This window comes from Pelobates fuscus, chromosome 2 (genome assembly GCF_036172605.1).
Source record: "Pelobates fuscus isolate aPelFus1 chromosome 2, aPelFus1.pri, whole genome shotgun sequence".
Taxonomy (NCBI): Eukaryota; Metazoa; Chordata; class Amphibia; order Anura; family Pelobatidae; genus Pelobates; species Pelobates fuscus.
In genome coordinates, this window is record NC_086318.1 from 327,995,847 (window position 1) to 328,009,772 (window position 13,926).

Consider the following 13,926-nt stretch of genomic DNA (forward strand, 5'->3'; position numbering starts at 1 on the left):
ATATAGGTAATACTGGGTCATGGCAAAGCAATTTTTTGTTGTAGCCACCTGCTACTAATGCAGAAGACTGCTACTCTAAACTAGTAAGGAGGGTCCAGGTGGCTACTTTAGAAGGCAGCATCGCTAAGATTTTGCTTTCCTTAGAACCTAGATTTCTACCCTCCTCCCTGTGATTTGATCCTGAGCATAGCTGAGAACCTCCAAGGAGCTACTCGTAGATTTATAATAAGGCCAGCAATAGGTCTCAAGTTTAGCTGCAGGATCTCCTGGTAATGGGACTTATGCAGCAACACATTACAAATGTAAGGATAATTATAAACTTTCAACTGCCTTCAGACTCACCTGTCACCCCTTTAACGCTCACCCAGTCATATTGTGACGGACCGCCTGGCACCCCAACTGGGTGCCTCCGCCAATCGCTGCTTCCTAGCTGTCACAAAGTACCATAAGTAACGCACCGGACACCATAAGCACCATAGCCCCTTAGCTACCGCAGCTTGGCTGGGGTCTCGCCGTCCCTTCTCACTCTGGACCAAACTCCTGGATCCAGCTCCCAGTGAGAAGATCTCTCCTTCAAGAGTATACCAGGTATAGCAGTGTAGCTTTTACGAGAGCAAGTGATTACAACCCAGGGGAGTATCGTGATATACCAATCCCCAGAGCAGATACAGCTGTTCCCCCCCACACATGAGACGAGGCTCTATGTTGAGGGTAGGGTAAGGGGTACTTCCCCCTGGACCTGAGAGTAGACTACAGTAAAAACATACACACGATTACATTGGCTCTCAGGTCCAGGACTCTCCCACATAAAACAAGATAATCCCTTCTCTGTGCCTGGTAGATAATCGAGTCAAGGACTCAATTATCAATTATCTCCAGGCACAAAAAAAAAACTAATTTCCCAAACAGCCCAAAAGTACCATAACAATACATAAAAAACCCTAAAAGTACTCATAGTATAATACTGTTGTAATGAAGAAATCAGATGTAATAGGAGTCCTCTCCTGTTTTTATGTACAGGTTTATTACCTACTGATACCTACTGATATTGGGGTATTTATCCTATTTTTTACTAATTTACACACCCACCCACTGTGCATGCACGATTTAAATATATTTGTGGGTATTCTACACATGCGCTGCACACTTTTTGTGGTTTTGTATTCTTGTTCTTGTGGGATATATGTGATTGACCCCACTAGTGTGTTCTAGCAGCAACCTCTTAGCGCCACAGATTTATAAAGATCAGCTATTTTGGCCTAATATTTGCAATAGCCTCTTCAATCCCAAGCATTCATTGTTAAAAAGCATGCTAGTACCATTCACTCTAACCTCATAATGCAACCTAGTCATATTCACACATCCAGCCTTGCCCATAACGTATTTGCACTCAACTAAATACTCATAAAACCACCCAGCCATTTAGCAAATAACGTAATACCATCAACCTATCAAGTTAGCTACAGCCAAACTCACTGCCATATGCATACTGTACCCAAATTAAATACAAAGTCACACAGATTACACATGCATATCCTGGTATATACAAGGGGCAGAGGTATTGTATTCTTGAAAAAGGAAGAACTTCCCAAGTGGATTAATATCATAAGAGCAGACATTGGGTTGCTAGGATAGGACCTGCCAAATATGGGGTACATTGGCATTATGGCATATGCAATGCATGATCATATACGTAATTAAACCCCCATTATTTTATGCCTAGATGAGGTGTTTTTTAATAAAACTATTACATTCTGTTAGCTTTGAGATTGATGTTTAGTGATTGAGTTCGCTAAATCCAGTTCTCTGGATATTGTATGTTTTTTATTGATACACATACAATGTAAATATATTTTTATATATTCATATATATATATATATATATATATATATATATATATATATAGGTGTTCATATATGTACACACATTTAAGAAAGAAAGGTGTCTACACTTTGGTATTCACTGGAAAATGCTTTTAGAGAACCGAAAGATTACAGTATTCACTCTGTTCATAATTTTAAACTCCCAGCTTTTTGATATACTGCTTTGAATTACCTTTAACCATTATATGCATCAAAGTGCTATGATGATACTTTATTTCGACTGTCAGAGCAACTGCTACCTCTTAAGTAAAAGAAGAATCAAAGACTTGTAGTATGCCAGTTGAGTTTCACCCTCACACGGCAGGCACTAGCTACAACTTTTACCGCACACCTGGCACTCCCAACAAGGGCTCGATACTCAAGAAAATTGAGACTTCAAATGAGCTTTCACCTAACAAGCTATAATTATTGTTCTTGAAACCGGCCTTGGAGATTTCATCATGACAGGCCATTTGTCAAATCAGTGAGGAGTTTAAGAAGATTTCTAGTGTAGTTCAAAACAAAAGCATCATTTCATCTTACATACACTTATTGTCGCTGCCCAAAGATTGAAAGCAACCTACTCTTGCAATCTCATCCTGTCATTAGGAAATAGAGGGTTATTAAACTAATTTAAACGGAAAAATTGTTCTACAGTATTAAGCCACTGATAAATATAAAATGAGCATAGTGGGGATTATCTACCAAGTGGAGGGATTTTGAATATTTCAGTTTCACGTTTATACTGCATCACAACTTTCCTATGACAGCTCGCATTTACTCAATGGTAGTGATTCATCATTAAATTTTAGTTAATTGTGACAACTGTGTGTAGTCATTTTACAGTATTATGTTAAGTATCAAGTTAAATTATCTTGTTTGGTAAGTTGGCATTTTACTGTAAAAATAGATTGCATAAAACAGTAATATACAAAAAAATATTGTTTATTATGTTGTTTATTCAGGTGATCTATTTAAAAGGACAGACATTCTAAACACTATATCTTAGAGAGGACACTATAGTCAACAAAACAATTTTAGCTTGAGGAAGCAAATAAATAAAGAATGAAAATGGTGATCCACTGAAATCTTAAATAGGTGTGTTAGTAAACTAGCATCACAACAGGTAGAAATTTTAAATATTTGTTTCACTATATAGTAAGATGAACCAATGACATTAGATTTGCAATACACTGTAACAAATGATGAAAAGCAAAAATTGCACAACACAGAAAGAAGTGCTAAAGTAATTAAATAACCGTAACAGAAATAATGCCCCAGGGCCAGATGCTATTCACTTACAGATACTTAGGGAGTTAAGTGAAGAAATAGAAATAGTCAAACCATTGGTTTACATGTTCAAAGACTTGGAAGACTTTTACTAAAGGATTGCTATCAAAGTATTGGGGAAGAGGGAAGATCTTACAAAAAGCAGCTTTTCTGTTCTTGATCAGAGCTATATAACTCCATTTAGTAGTGTAGTTAATTTCAGAGGTCACTGTTGTTTTAAACTTTTTATAAAATGAATAAAATCCCAGAATCGCACAGGCCTGCCTTGAAATTTTAGGTTAGTGGATGTTTGGAATGACCATCAAGATCCCTTTCTTTAAATTATTTGTTTAAAATATTTACCATATCAATATGAGCAGATGAAGATGAAGAAGTCCCCCTAAGGACTGAGCCAAATGTACACGTTTTGATCAAAATAAAACGTAAACAAAACATGGAATTTAACTATATGTCTGTTCAACCGTAATTCTCCTCTTTCATATTAAGTGCATCCACACTTATTATATATGATTTTATTCAGGAGAAATAGAGCTTTCATTTAACATCAAATCATCATATTTAGCTATAAAACATAATTTAATATGAAATAAATATAAAAAACGTGAAGAATTAAGAAATGTTATTTATTTTAGTTCTGCATGACATTTTAACTGTGAATGTCATAACACTGTTTGCTTTTACTGCAATAAAATACACATTTGTATTCAGCGATGTCTCACATGTAAAACAGTACCCCTAAATTTTTTTAGAAGCCCAGCACCACCTACCCACACTACGATCTACGGCAATTGACCATGTCCCCATACCACCACGTGGAGGGGACAGGTCCAAATTACTTTTGCAGCGTGAAGCCTACTGGATCCACCATCTGGGAACTGTGACCCCAAAGGGACTTAATAAAAATGTACTTTACTTTATGTTCCTTTAAATATAGATCTTAACAGAGTAGAACATATGCTTTCTAATGATGATTTTTGTATTTTTTTTTTAAATTTCTGCATTTTTGGAAAAACGTTGGTACCTGGTTGACACCCAGTCCTATGTCAATATATTGTATCAAAATGATTTTGTTGACACGTTTATAATCTTTTGATGATGTAGTCTATATTACAGCAGATGTATTGATAGATTATCCCATTTGTTTCGACTCTATGTGTCGATAGTTTCAGCTAGATATTTCTGAGCTATACTGTAAGTCATGAAGGCATGTCTCATTTGAAACATTTATGTTTATTTTTTTCTTTAACTTTGCAGAGTTCCTTTCTTGATGACTTACAGTATGTGTTTGGATACATTATCCTTTACACACAGATCGGTTCGTGATTTGATACTGTGTTTCTTTTCTTTTTTTTCATATACTATGTATTTATACCCCTTGACATTATGTATTTATGTCTGTGCATTCCCTATGACTGTGAGCTGGGGATTACTACCCCTATCACTCCCTGTTGTTATACCTTTGTTAGTTTTTCAGTAGATTTTTTTATGTGCTTCACGTTACTGCGCTTACACTGCACTTCACTTCACCTTTTTACCCCACTTCCATTTGCTCTCAGTTTTTGTATATACCGTCTTTTTTTCTCCTCCATGTCAGTTACTCAATAACATATTTTTCTTTTCTTTTTACGTGCAAGAAGCATGTAGTAATAAACGCATTTGCATTGCTCAAACGGCATATACTCATTGTAAGACAAAATCATTAGGTTGGGAGGCATAGCATGAAGAAACTGTGCACATTTTTATATATTAACATGAAAGATGGTCGAGTGGATGTCGCTTGTATGAACATGGTGCTGTTGGGTAGAGTAAGTCAGCGCTTTGTGTCAGTCACCCCGAGCCATCAGATACAGGAGCCCTTGAGTGCGTATAGTGTTAAGTGGTCGAGTATTTGCTGTATTGTGTGCCTGTGCGGGCCTCGTGTGAGTGTTTAGTGCGAGCTGATCCCTTCGGTCTGTGTGTAAGTGGGAAGCTGTGTCTGCTGCTTGGGGCTATGTTAGAAATCGTCGGTGGCCAGAGAAACATAAAAGAAGGCAATTTCGGATCTCAAGTTCTCAGTGACCACAACATTATAAGGGAGACATAAACACTGTTGCAAATAAGATGTAGTTAGCGTCCCTGAGAGTCTCTGAGCTGGCTCCTGACAGTTGGTGTCGGCACTTACGGCCTCGCAGCCTCAGCTGGGCATAGGGTAGACCCGATAATTGTGCCGGTATGCTGCCACCAAATGTGTATATTCTGTGAGGTTGGTACTCAGGCAATGTGCCGTCTTTACTTGATCCATTTGGTGCTATTAGCTCTTTTAAGTGAGGATTGTCCGCTCAGTGTCCCCTTGAGCTGGAGCTCATTGTGCGCCTTCCGTGGGGTCTTCCCTGTCTTGCTGCGTATCCTCGGTCATGGTGTGTCGCTTTTTGGGCTGTTGCTGGGCAGGAGGCGCTATTTAGTAGGTTGGAGGGGGACGCAGTGCAGTGACTTGGGCTCCGGCCTTTCGGCTCTATCAGAGGGTAGGTGGTGCGGTGTATGGTGCCAGTAGCGGTATTCGTTGTGCCTCCATTTGCCCTGCGTCTCCCCCCCTTCCCCCGTCTGCCTCTGAGGGTAGGTGTCTCCTTGGGGCCCCACATTGCTTACTCATTGCTGGGTTCATGGCATGTCTATGTGGCGGGGATCAGCGGTCTGTTCTGTGCTCTGTAAGTAGGCTCTTCACACGTGGCCCCCGCCATCTTAGCTTTGGGCTTCGGGCCTTCGTTGCGGCCTGGTATGTCATGGCCTCCAGGTGCAGCTGTGGGGTGAGGACCGGGATCACCCCCCTGCCCAGAGGAGGGGGCGGACCGGGACCAGGTGTGCACAGATATAGTTTGTCTGTCGGGCTCCGTTAGGCGGGATAGTGGAGCAGCGGCCGTCCACTCCACTCACCGCCAGGAAGGTTCCTGCTTGTTGCTGCAGAGATCTCCCCTCCAGGGGACTAAAACTCAGTGAGCAAGCCTCTCCCTGGTTCCAGTAGCACTTATCCATCTAGTGTCGCAGTTTTTAGCACAATAGGTGATTAAGTCTGTGTTTTATAATCATTATAGGGTCGTTGTTTGCAGGAGCTGAGCTTCCTTCCGTTCGCTCTGCTCGGTGGCCCCGTCCCGCCCCTCGATAACATATTTTTCATGTTATCTGAGTTGTTTAGCAACCTGGACACTGGTTTACCGCTGGGTTGCTCAGCAACCACATTGATTATGTCACATGCACTCTACTCACGTGGGATTCTCCTAGTTTCAGGTTGAATCAGTCTGTCAGCTGTCATATCATTTCATTGGTAAGTTAGTTTTATCTTTTCTATATATACTCACTGTTCACTCATTACTGTGACCCCTAGGGGGTCGAAACATCGATTTAAATATGCACAGTTTGTTAATTTTTTGAAATACAATAAACAACTTTTTTTCCCATGGATTTTGAGACCTGGCGTGCTCCAACAGGATGTCCTATCATTTTTGTCTGACCCTGAGGAAAGTCCCGAGCGGGGACTGAAACGTTGGTCACAGATTTTAATATGATCTAATAAAACTTTTGAATTTTAAAAGACCGGTGAGCAGCTACTATTTGGCATTTCTTTATTTATGTATATAGATATATATTATTTAATTATAAGTGTATTTTGATATCAATATATATATATATAATAATATCAAATACAGTAAGATCGAAATTATACATATATGTTTCTTTTCTTTATTTTTTATTTTTAATTTTTAACGTATTTATATATTTATTTATTTTATATTTTATATATATATATATAAATTATAATTGTATATATATATTTAATATATATCATTCTACGTGTATTTTGATATTAATATATATATATATATATATATATAATAAAAAAAAATAGACCAGTCCTTGCACTCAGATTAACCCTGCTATATATAAAGCATAATGTTAAATGCCGGGTGCTAAAAGCCACAGCCAAAAATATACAAAGATATAGAAACATGGGCTAGCACTCACGGTCTTGTAGTAAAAAATATTCTTTATTCATTTATTCCATAAAAAACTTGAAGTTTCATCCAACATCCTGGGCTTTCTTCAGGAGAAGTAACCCCAGCATGTGCTCCTGAATAGTGATGTCCAGAACAGTTCGCTGGCGAATAGTTCCTGGCGAACATAGCTTGTTCGCGTTCGCCCCGGATAGCGAACAGATGCGATGTTCGGTCCGCCCCCTATTCGTCTTCATTGAGTAAACTTTGACCCTGTACCTCACAGTCAGCAGACACATTCCAGCCAATCAGCAGCAGACCCTCCCTCCCAGACCCACTCACCCCCTAGACAGCATACAATTTAGATTAATTCTGAGGCTGCATTCTTTTTTTTTTTTTTTTCTTTTTTTTTTTTTTACAGAAGTGTGTTATATTTGAGCATGCTAGGCTGAACGTGTGTATATCATGGCTACTTGCACTGAGGGTATGAGTATATAGCAGTACATTGTTGTGAAAGATGGCTGTCATGTTTGTAGCTTGCACGTTATCAACTTTGTATTTATATCAGCAGCTCCACCACTAGTTATAATCAAGTGTGAGTCGCCCCATGAGATGAGACTAGTGAATAACATAATACATGAACCGTTTAAGGTAAAGGCATGTAAGGAACTACGACAATAAACTCTTTAGGAGGTGAAATAATGACATGTTTAAACGCTTGCTACTTTACGATTAGTTAATGTGCAGAGAGCAGTTCATGTGATCAAAGGCATGGTGTGGAGGATCAGCTATAGTGGGACATGCTTGGAAGGCTGCTGTTTACTGCTTGTGCTCATCCGATCCCTTCTGGGCACCAGGTGCAGGCCCTGGGAGTCCCTGATACCTGGAACAACAAAGGCAAGTCTCTGGCTGAGTGCCGGGTTCGCGGCTTGAGGTGGTGGAAGCTTGTTTTGTCGGCTGGTCGGATCTGTCCCAGTGGTGCTTAAGGTGGAGGCGAGTGCTTGACGTGGGGCAGGCTCTGCATTTCTGTTTGTGCCTCCGGTCCCGTCTTCGACGCCTTTTCGTTGGTGGATTTTAATGGGGACTGCTTCGCTTAGCTGTGGTGGAGCTTGTTGGGGCTGTGGTGGAGCTTGTTGGGGCTTCCTGCTTGTTATTTGCTTCCAAAATTGATCAAAGAGTCTGTCCAGCTTAGACTCAATATCCTGCCATGCTTTGCTGGTACAAGGAGGACACGCGGCTGCCGCCATATTGGGAGAGTCGCAGACGAGTATGTCAGCCTGGGCGGCTGTGCTCTGTGCGTCCATTAGCTCCAGACGCCTCTCAGGGGTGTACCGGGATAACCCCCACCGGTCCGAGGGGGGGGGGGTAACGGAGCTCCAGCCTGGAAGTAGCTTCCCCTGGGCATCCCAGGATCGGGAGATCGGCCGCCTTTCCCGCCCGGTGAGTACCAGGCCACACTTGCCACGCGGAGGTAAGTAAGACTCTGTCGAGTTGCTGACCGCTATTAAGCATGTCAGGTAGGAGCAACATTGCTGGGTCATCCCCTTCTGGGGAGAAATTCGCTTGTTGATAGCTGCTTAAAGAGAGATATTGAGGGAGCTCATACGAAGTGCATCTTTCCTCCATGACAGCTAGGCCCCGCCCCCCGGAAGCTGCATTCTTAGTGAGAGGAGGGACAGTGTAGCTGCTGCTGATTTAATAGGGAAATCGATAGCTAGGCTAGTGTATGAGAAGGACTCATCTGATCTCTGCTGTAAGGACAGCACCCCAAAAAGCCCTTTTTAGGGCTGGCTAGAACATCAGTCTGCATTTTTTTTTTCCTGTGTAATCTAATTGCAGTTGCCTGCCTGCCAGCGTGTGTGTCAGGCTCACAGCGTATACTGTGCCCACTTGCCCAGTGCCACCACTCATATCAAGTGTCACAATAGCTTGCATTTAGAAAAAAAAAACTTTTTTGACTGTAATATAATAGCAGTCAGTTTCCTTCACACGTGTGCGTTTCAGGGCCTGCCAGGGCACAGTGTCACACCAGTGCAACTCATATCTGGTGTAACAGTAGTGTACATTTAAAAAAAAATACAGGGGGCTTGTTGCCACCTTTCGCGGACCCTTGGTGTTGTACGTGGCTGGGTGGAGGAAGAGACCTTTAATGACATCAGTGAGGACAAGGAACGGGACATGGCTAGCTTGGTATCCAACCTTGTGCAAATGGGGAGTTTGCGGTTGTGCAAATGGACTGTTTGCGGTTGTTTGCGGTGCGTTAAACGGGGAGTTTGGTCTGTCACTGTGAAGCGGGCGTAACCCTTACACTACCTGATGGATACAACATCATACCTGATGTTTTAAAGCACGTTATTCCAAACAATTTAGGAATGTTAGGTGATTTATGCCCTTTATGGATTAAAACCAGACTCTGCATCAACTATGTAATTTTCCATGGGAGTTTTGCCATGGATCCCCCCCCCGGCATGCCACAGTCCAGGTGTTAGTCCCTTGAAACAACTTTTCCATCACTATTGTGGCCAGAAAGAGTCCCTGTGGGTTTTAAAATTCGCCTGCCTATTGAAGTCTATGGCAGTTCGCCCGGTTCGCCCGTTCGCGAACATTTGCGGAGGTTTTTTATTTTTTACTACAAGACCGTGAGTGCTAGCTCATATTTCTATATCTTTATATATATAATCATATATATTAATATTAAAATACACTTAGACAGGGTATGAGTATGTTTGTGTACAGAGCTGGCCGGCCTTCGGGGTGTGCGAGCTGTGCGGCCACACAGGGCGCCATGGAGCAGGGGGCGACCTGCGGCCGCCCAGCTCACACATGGCCGGGGATAAAAAATAAATAAAATTGCGGTGGGGTGGGGCTTACTGTGCAGCGGGGGTGGGGCTAAAATGCCGTCTAACTGCTGCAGGGGAAGCAGGAAGGAGTCGCTGCTTCCCCCAACAACCAGAATCCAGGAGCTGCACTGCCAGTCTGCCTCCACAAGGAACAGAGGTAACTATGTGTGATTGTCTGTCTGTCTGCCCGTGTGTGTGTGTGTGTGTGTGTGTGACTGTCTGTGTGTGTGACAGTGTGACTGTCTGTGTGTTTGACTGTCTACCTGTGTGTGAGTGACTGTGTGTGTGTGTGTGTGTGTGTGACTGTGTGTGGGACTGTGTGTGTGTGTGTGGGACTGTCTGTGTGTGTGGAACTGTCTGTCTGTGTGTGTGGGACTTTCTGCCTGTGTGTGTGGGACTGACTGACTGACTGTGTATGGGACTGTCTGCCTGTGTGTGCGTGACTGTCTGCCTGTGTGTGTGTGACTGACTGACTGTGTGTGTGTGACTGACTGACTGTGTGTGGCTGTCTGTGGCTGTCTGTGTGTGTGGCTGTCTGTGTGTGTGTGGCTGTCTGCCTGTGTGTGGCTGTCTGTGGCTGTCTGTGTGTGTGGCTGTCTGTGTGTGTGTGGCTGTCTGTGTGTGTGATTGTCTGTGTGTGTGACTGTCTACCTGTGTGTGTGTGGCTGTCTGCCTGTGTGTGTGTGGCTGTCTGCCTGTGTGTGTGTGGCTGTCTGCCTGTGTGTGTGTGGCTGTCTGCCTGTGTGTGTGTGGCTGTCTGCCTGTGTGTGTGTGGCTGTCTGCCTGTGTGTGTGTGTGTGTGACTGTCTGGGCAGACTAGATGGGCCGAATGGTTCTTATCTACTGTTACATTCTATCTCTGTGTGTGTGTGTGTTTGTGTGTGGCTGTCTGTGTGTGACTGCCTGCATGTGTTTGTGTGTGTGTGTGTATGGCTGTCTGCCTGTGTGTGGGAAGGGGTTGAAGGAGAGGGGGGGAGCTCTGTGAAGATTTTTCGCACAGGGCGCCCAAAGGCCTAAGGCCGGCCCTGTATGTGTATGTATGTATTAGTGTATATATATGATCTAAGTATATATAATTTTATTTTACACTGTTTTAAAACGTTATTAAACATTTCTACAGGCAGCAGGGAGACTGCCTGTCATTCCAGGCACTCCCCCTGCTGACATTGCTATGGACGGCTATTCCGTCCATGTGATCGTGAGGTCCTCGCAAGGACCTCGCGATCACATGGCCCAGGAGAGCCGGATCAGCAGCAGTGGGACTCCCTGTGATGTCAGGTAAGTGCCCCCTATCACGATCACAGGCGTGGGACCACCAGTGAGCAGGTAAGTGGGAAGGACGGCATGGACGTGCTATGCCACCCGTCAGAATTTAGAGAAAAAAAAAATCAGATCCCGGAATTGGTCCTTTTGACCTCGTTGGAATAATATATCGATGACATTCATTTGGAGCAGTGGAGATGGAGGGGTATTCTTTTCATAGGCCAAATTATAACAGTACATTAAGTAAATCTCTTCCCACAGTTAAAACAAGAATTCCAACTTCCAGAGTTAGAGATCTTTAATTATTTAAGGATAAAAAATTTCATAAATAAAAATGTATTAAGACAAAAATTGAATATAATAGATAAACTTCTTGCCATTTTTAAATATGATCCAGTCAGTAAGGTACTATGAAAGGGAATGGATATTTTGATTTCACTAGACAAATTATCAACATTTTCTGTCTTTCAAGTATGGCAGAAAGATTTAAAATGTAACATAGATATGAAAAAATGGAATATAGCCCCGGAAAAGAGTAGGAAGGAAATACATTGTATAAACTGATTGGAAATCCAAATCTAGTTTTAAGTGATGCACAAGTGGTATCTAGTAGCAACAAGGCTGGAAAAAAAATTATGATTACTAATCACCAATATGCTGGAGATCTAATAAAACTAATGGTTCATACATTCATATATGGGGGAGCTATTGGGAGATTATAATTTTTTGACAAAAGATATTTCATAAAAAAAATACATATATCAATATGAGTTTCACTACTCTTTTACATTTAAACTGGCTAAATATGGATAATAAATACAATAATTTTACATAGCTTTTTTACAGATAAAATTATATTAGCACACAACTGGAAAATCACCCTAAGTACCTGATGGCAGGATGTCTTGATTCAATTAACGTTCCAGATTAGAATGGAAAAAAAATATTAGATCTAATTCTTCTCAAATCTGGGATCACAATATGCAAAAATTAGAGCTACAATAAATAATTAGCCTTGCATTGTACGAAAACTGAAATCTAAAATGTCCCCAATGATACTTTTTTATTTAGTAACACTCAGGGCCATTGCTCCCGACAATGGCCAAATTTGTTTTATTATTAAGCTTTTATTATTAAGCTGATATTACGAGGTAGACTAAAATTTGTAATGTCTTTTTTTTTCTTTTCTTTGAACGTTTTGCTATTAAAAAGAAATGGACTAAAAATGCCTATAGGTCTACTACGTATTTCTACAGCTTATGTCAGCTTCTTAATGTTTGTTTTTTGTTTTCTCCTTCATGTTTACCACAGTAAAAGGATCATAATCCAAAATTACACAGCGTGGGTGCAACATTAAAAGAAGATGAAAATGATCGTCCGGGGTTGTTGTATCTCTTGTTCATAGAGAACTTGCATGCATTTTGGTTCTGGACTGCCCTTACGGGTGGGATTAGTCTAATATGCTTCGGAATATGTTCTCTCTAATGGCACAAGTAAGCAAAAACTATTTTAAAGACCTGAGCGGAGATTTACCGAAGGGCAAGCTGCTGAGTTTCTCTAAGCTTTTGTCCATTCTTTCATATTTTTCATATTCTTTATTTTTGTAGGGTGCAACATTAGTGTTCTTTTTATGGACTGATACGGACAAAAATGTAGGTGGAAGATACTGTCAGGATTACTGTTTGATCCAGCACGTAGAACTGTATAGCACGGCTGACAAATAAGTAACGTATTACCGGTCCTCAGAATGGCCGGATTTAACGTACATAGAATAGTCAACAATACTAGCCGAGGTCAGGGAACACAGAAAGGGTCGCAGCAATGAGGAAAGCCAGGAGTCAGGATACCAGAATAAAGAGAAGTCAATAATCAAAGCCAAAGTCAAAAACCAGGTAGAAAACTAATAACAGGAAAGCGCTCTCGGACAACCACAAGGGAAACCACGACAGGGCACTAAGCAGGATGAGAACTGGGCCTAAATACCCCTCCTTTAGTTCTGATAGGCTGTAACCGGCCTTTGACCCCAAAGTCAGTTACCAGGTTTCATTTGCATAATTGCTGCTCAGCATTAACCCTTCTGCGGATTAGGTTGCTCATCGGCACCACTTTTCCTGTGTGGACAGTAAATGTCTTTAACCACATTTCTATAGGCGGATGAATATGTGACAGATACTAGTTTGAAGAGTCATTTTTCCTTTTGATGGTTATTCGCCAATTTGCAGTAAAAAGAAAGAGGAAGATTGGAGTTTACTTTTTATTGACTGTCTAGGATTGTTTTGGCTGGTTTTTAAATTGTATGCGGTTACTATGGCTAGTTGTAGACTTGGAAAATGTAATTCAACAGAATTTGTGCCAATTGGGTGATTAGCGAAATTATCAAGCCCTGAGCCAAAATGTATCCGAATCACGAACCAGCCAGACCACACAATGGTGAATATGTTCGGTTCAGGATCTTGATTCTGTTTTTGGCCGTAGCAGTAAAAATAGAGATGATAGATGGAAAAAAAGATGATTGATGGCTAAGGGACAGTAAAAATTTAGGTGCTCAGAAAAAATTTCTTTTTTCAGAAATTTTTTTCTCACCCAGCACAAGTGTAGTTGTTAGTCTCTATCTGAAGTTCAAAGTGCAGTTTTCTTCTTTGGTGCTGAGGGAGGTTACCATAATATTTGCCATTGTGACTTTTTTGTCAAAAGCTGGTAAAATG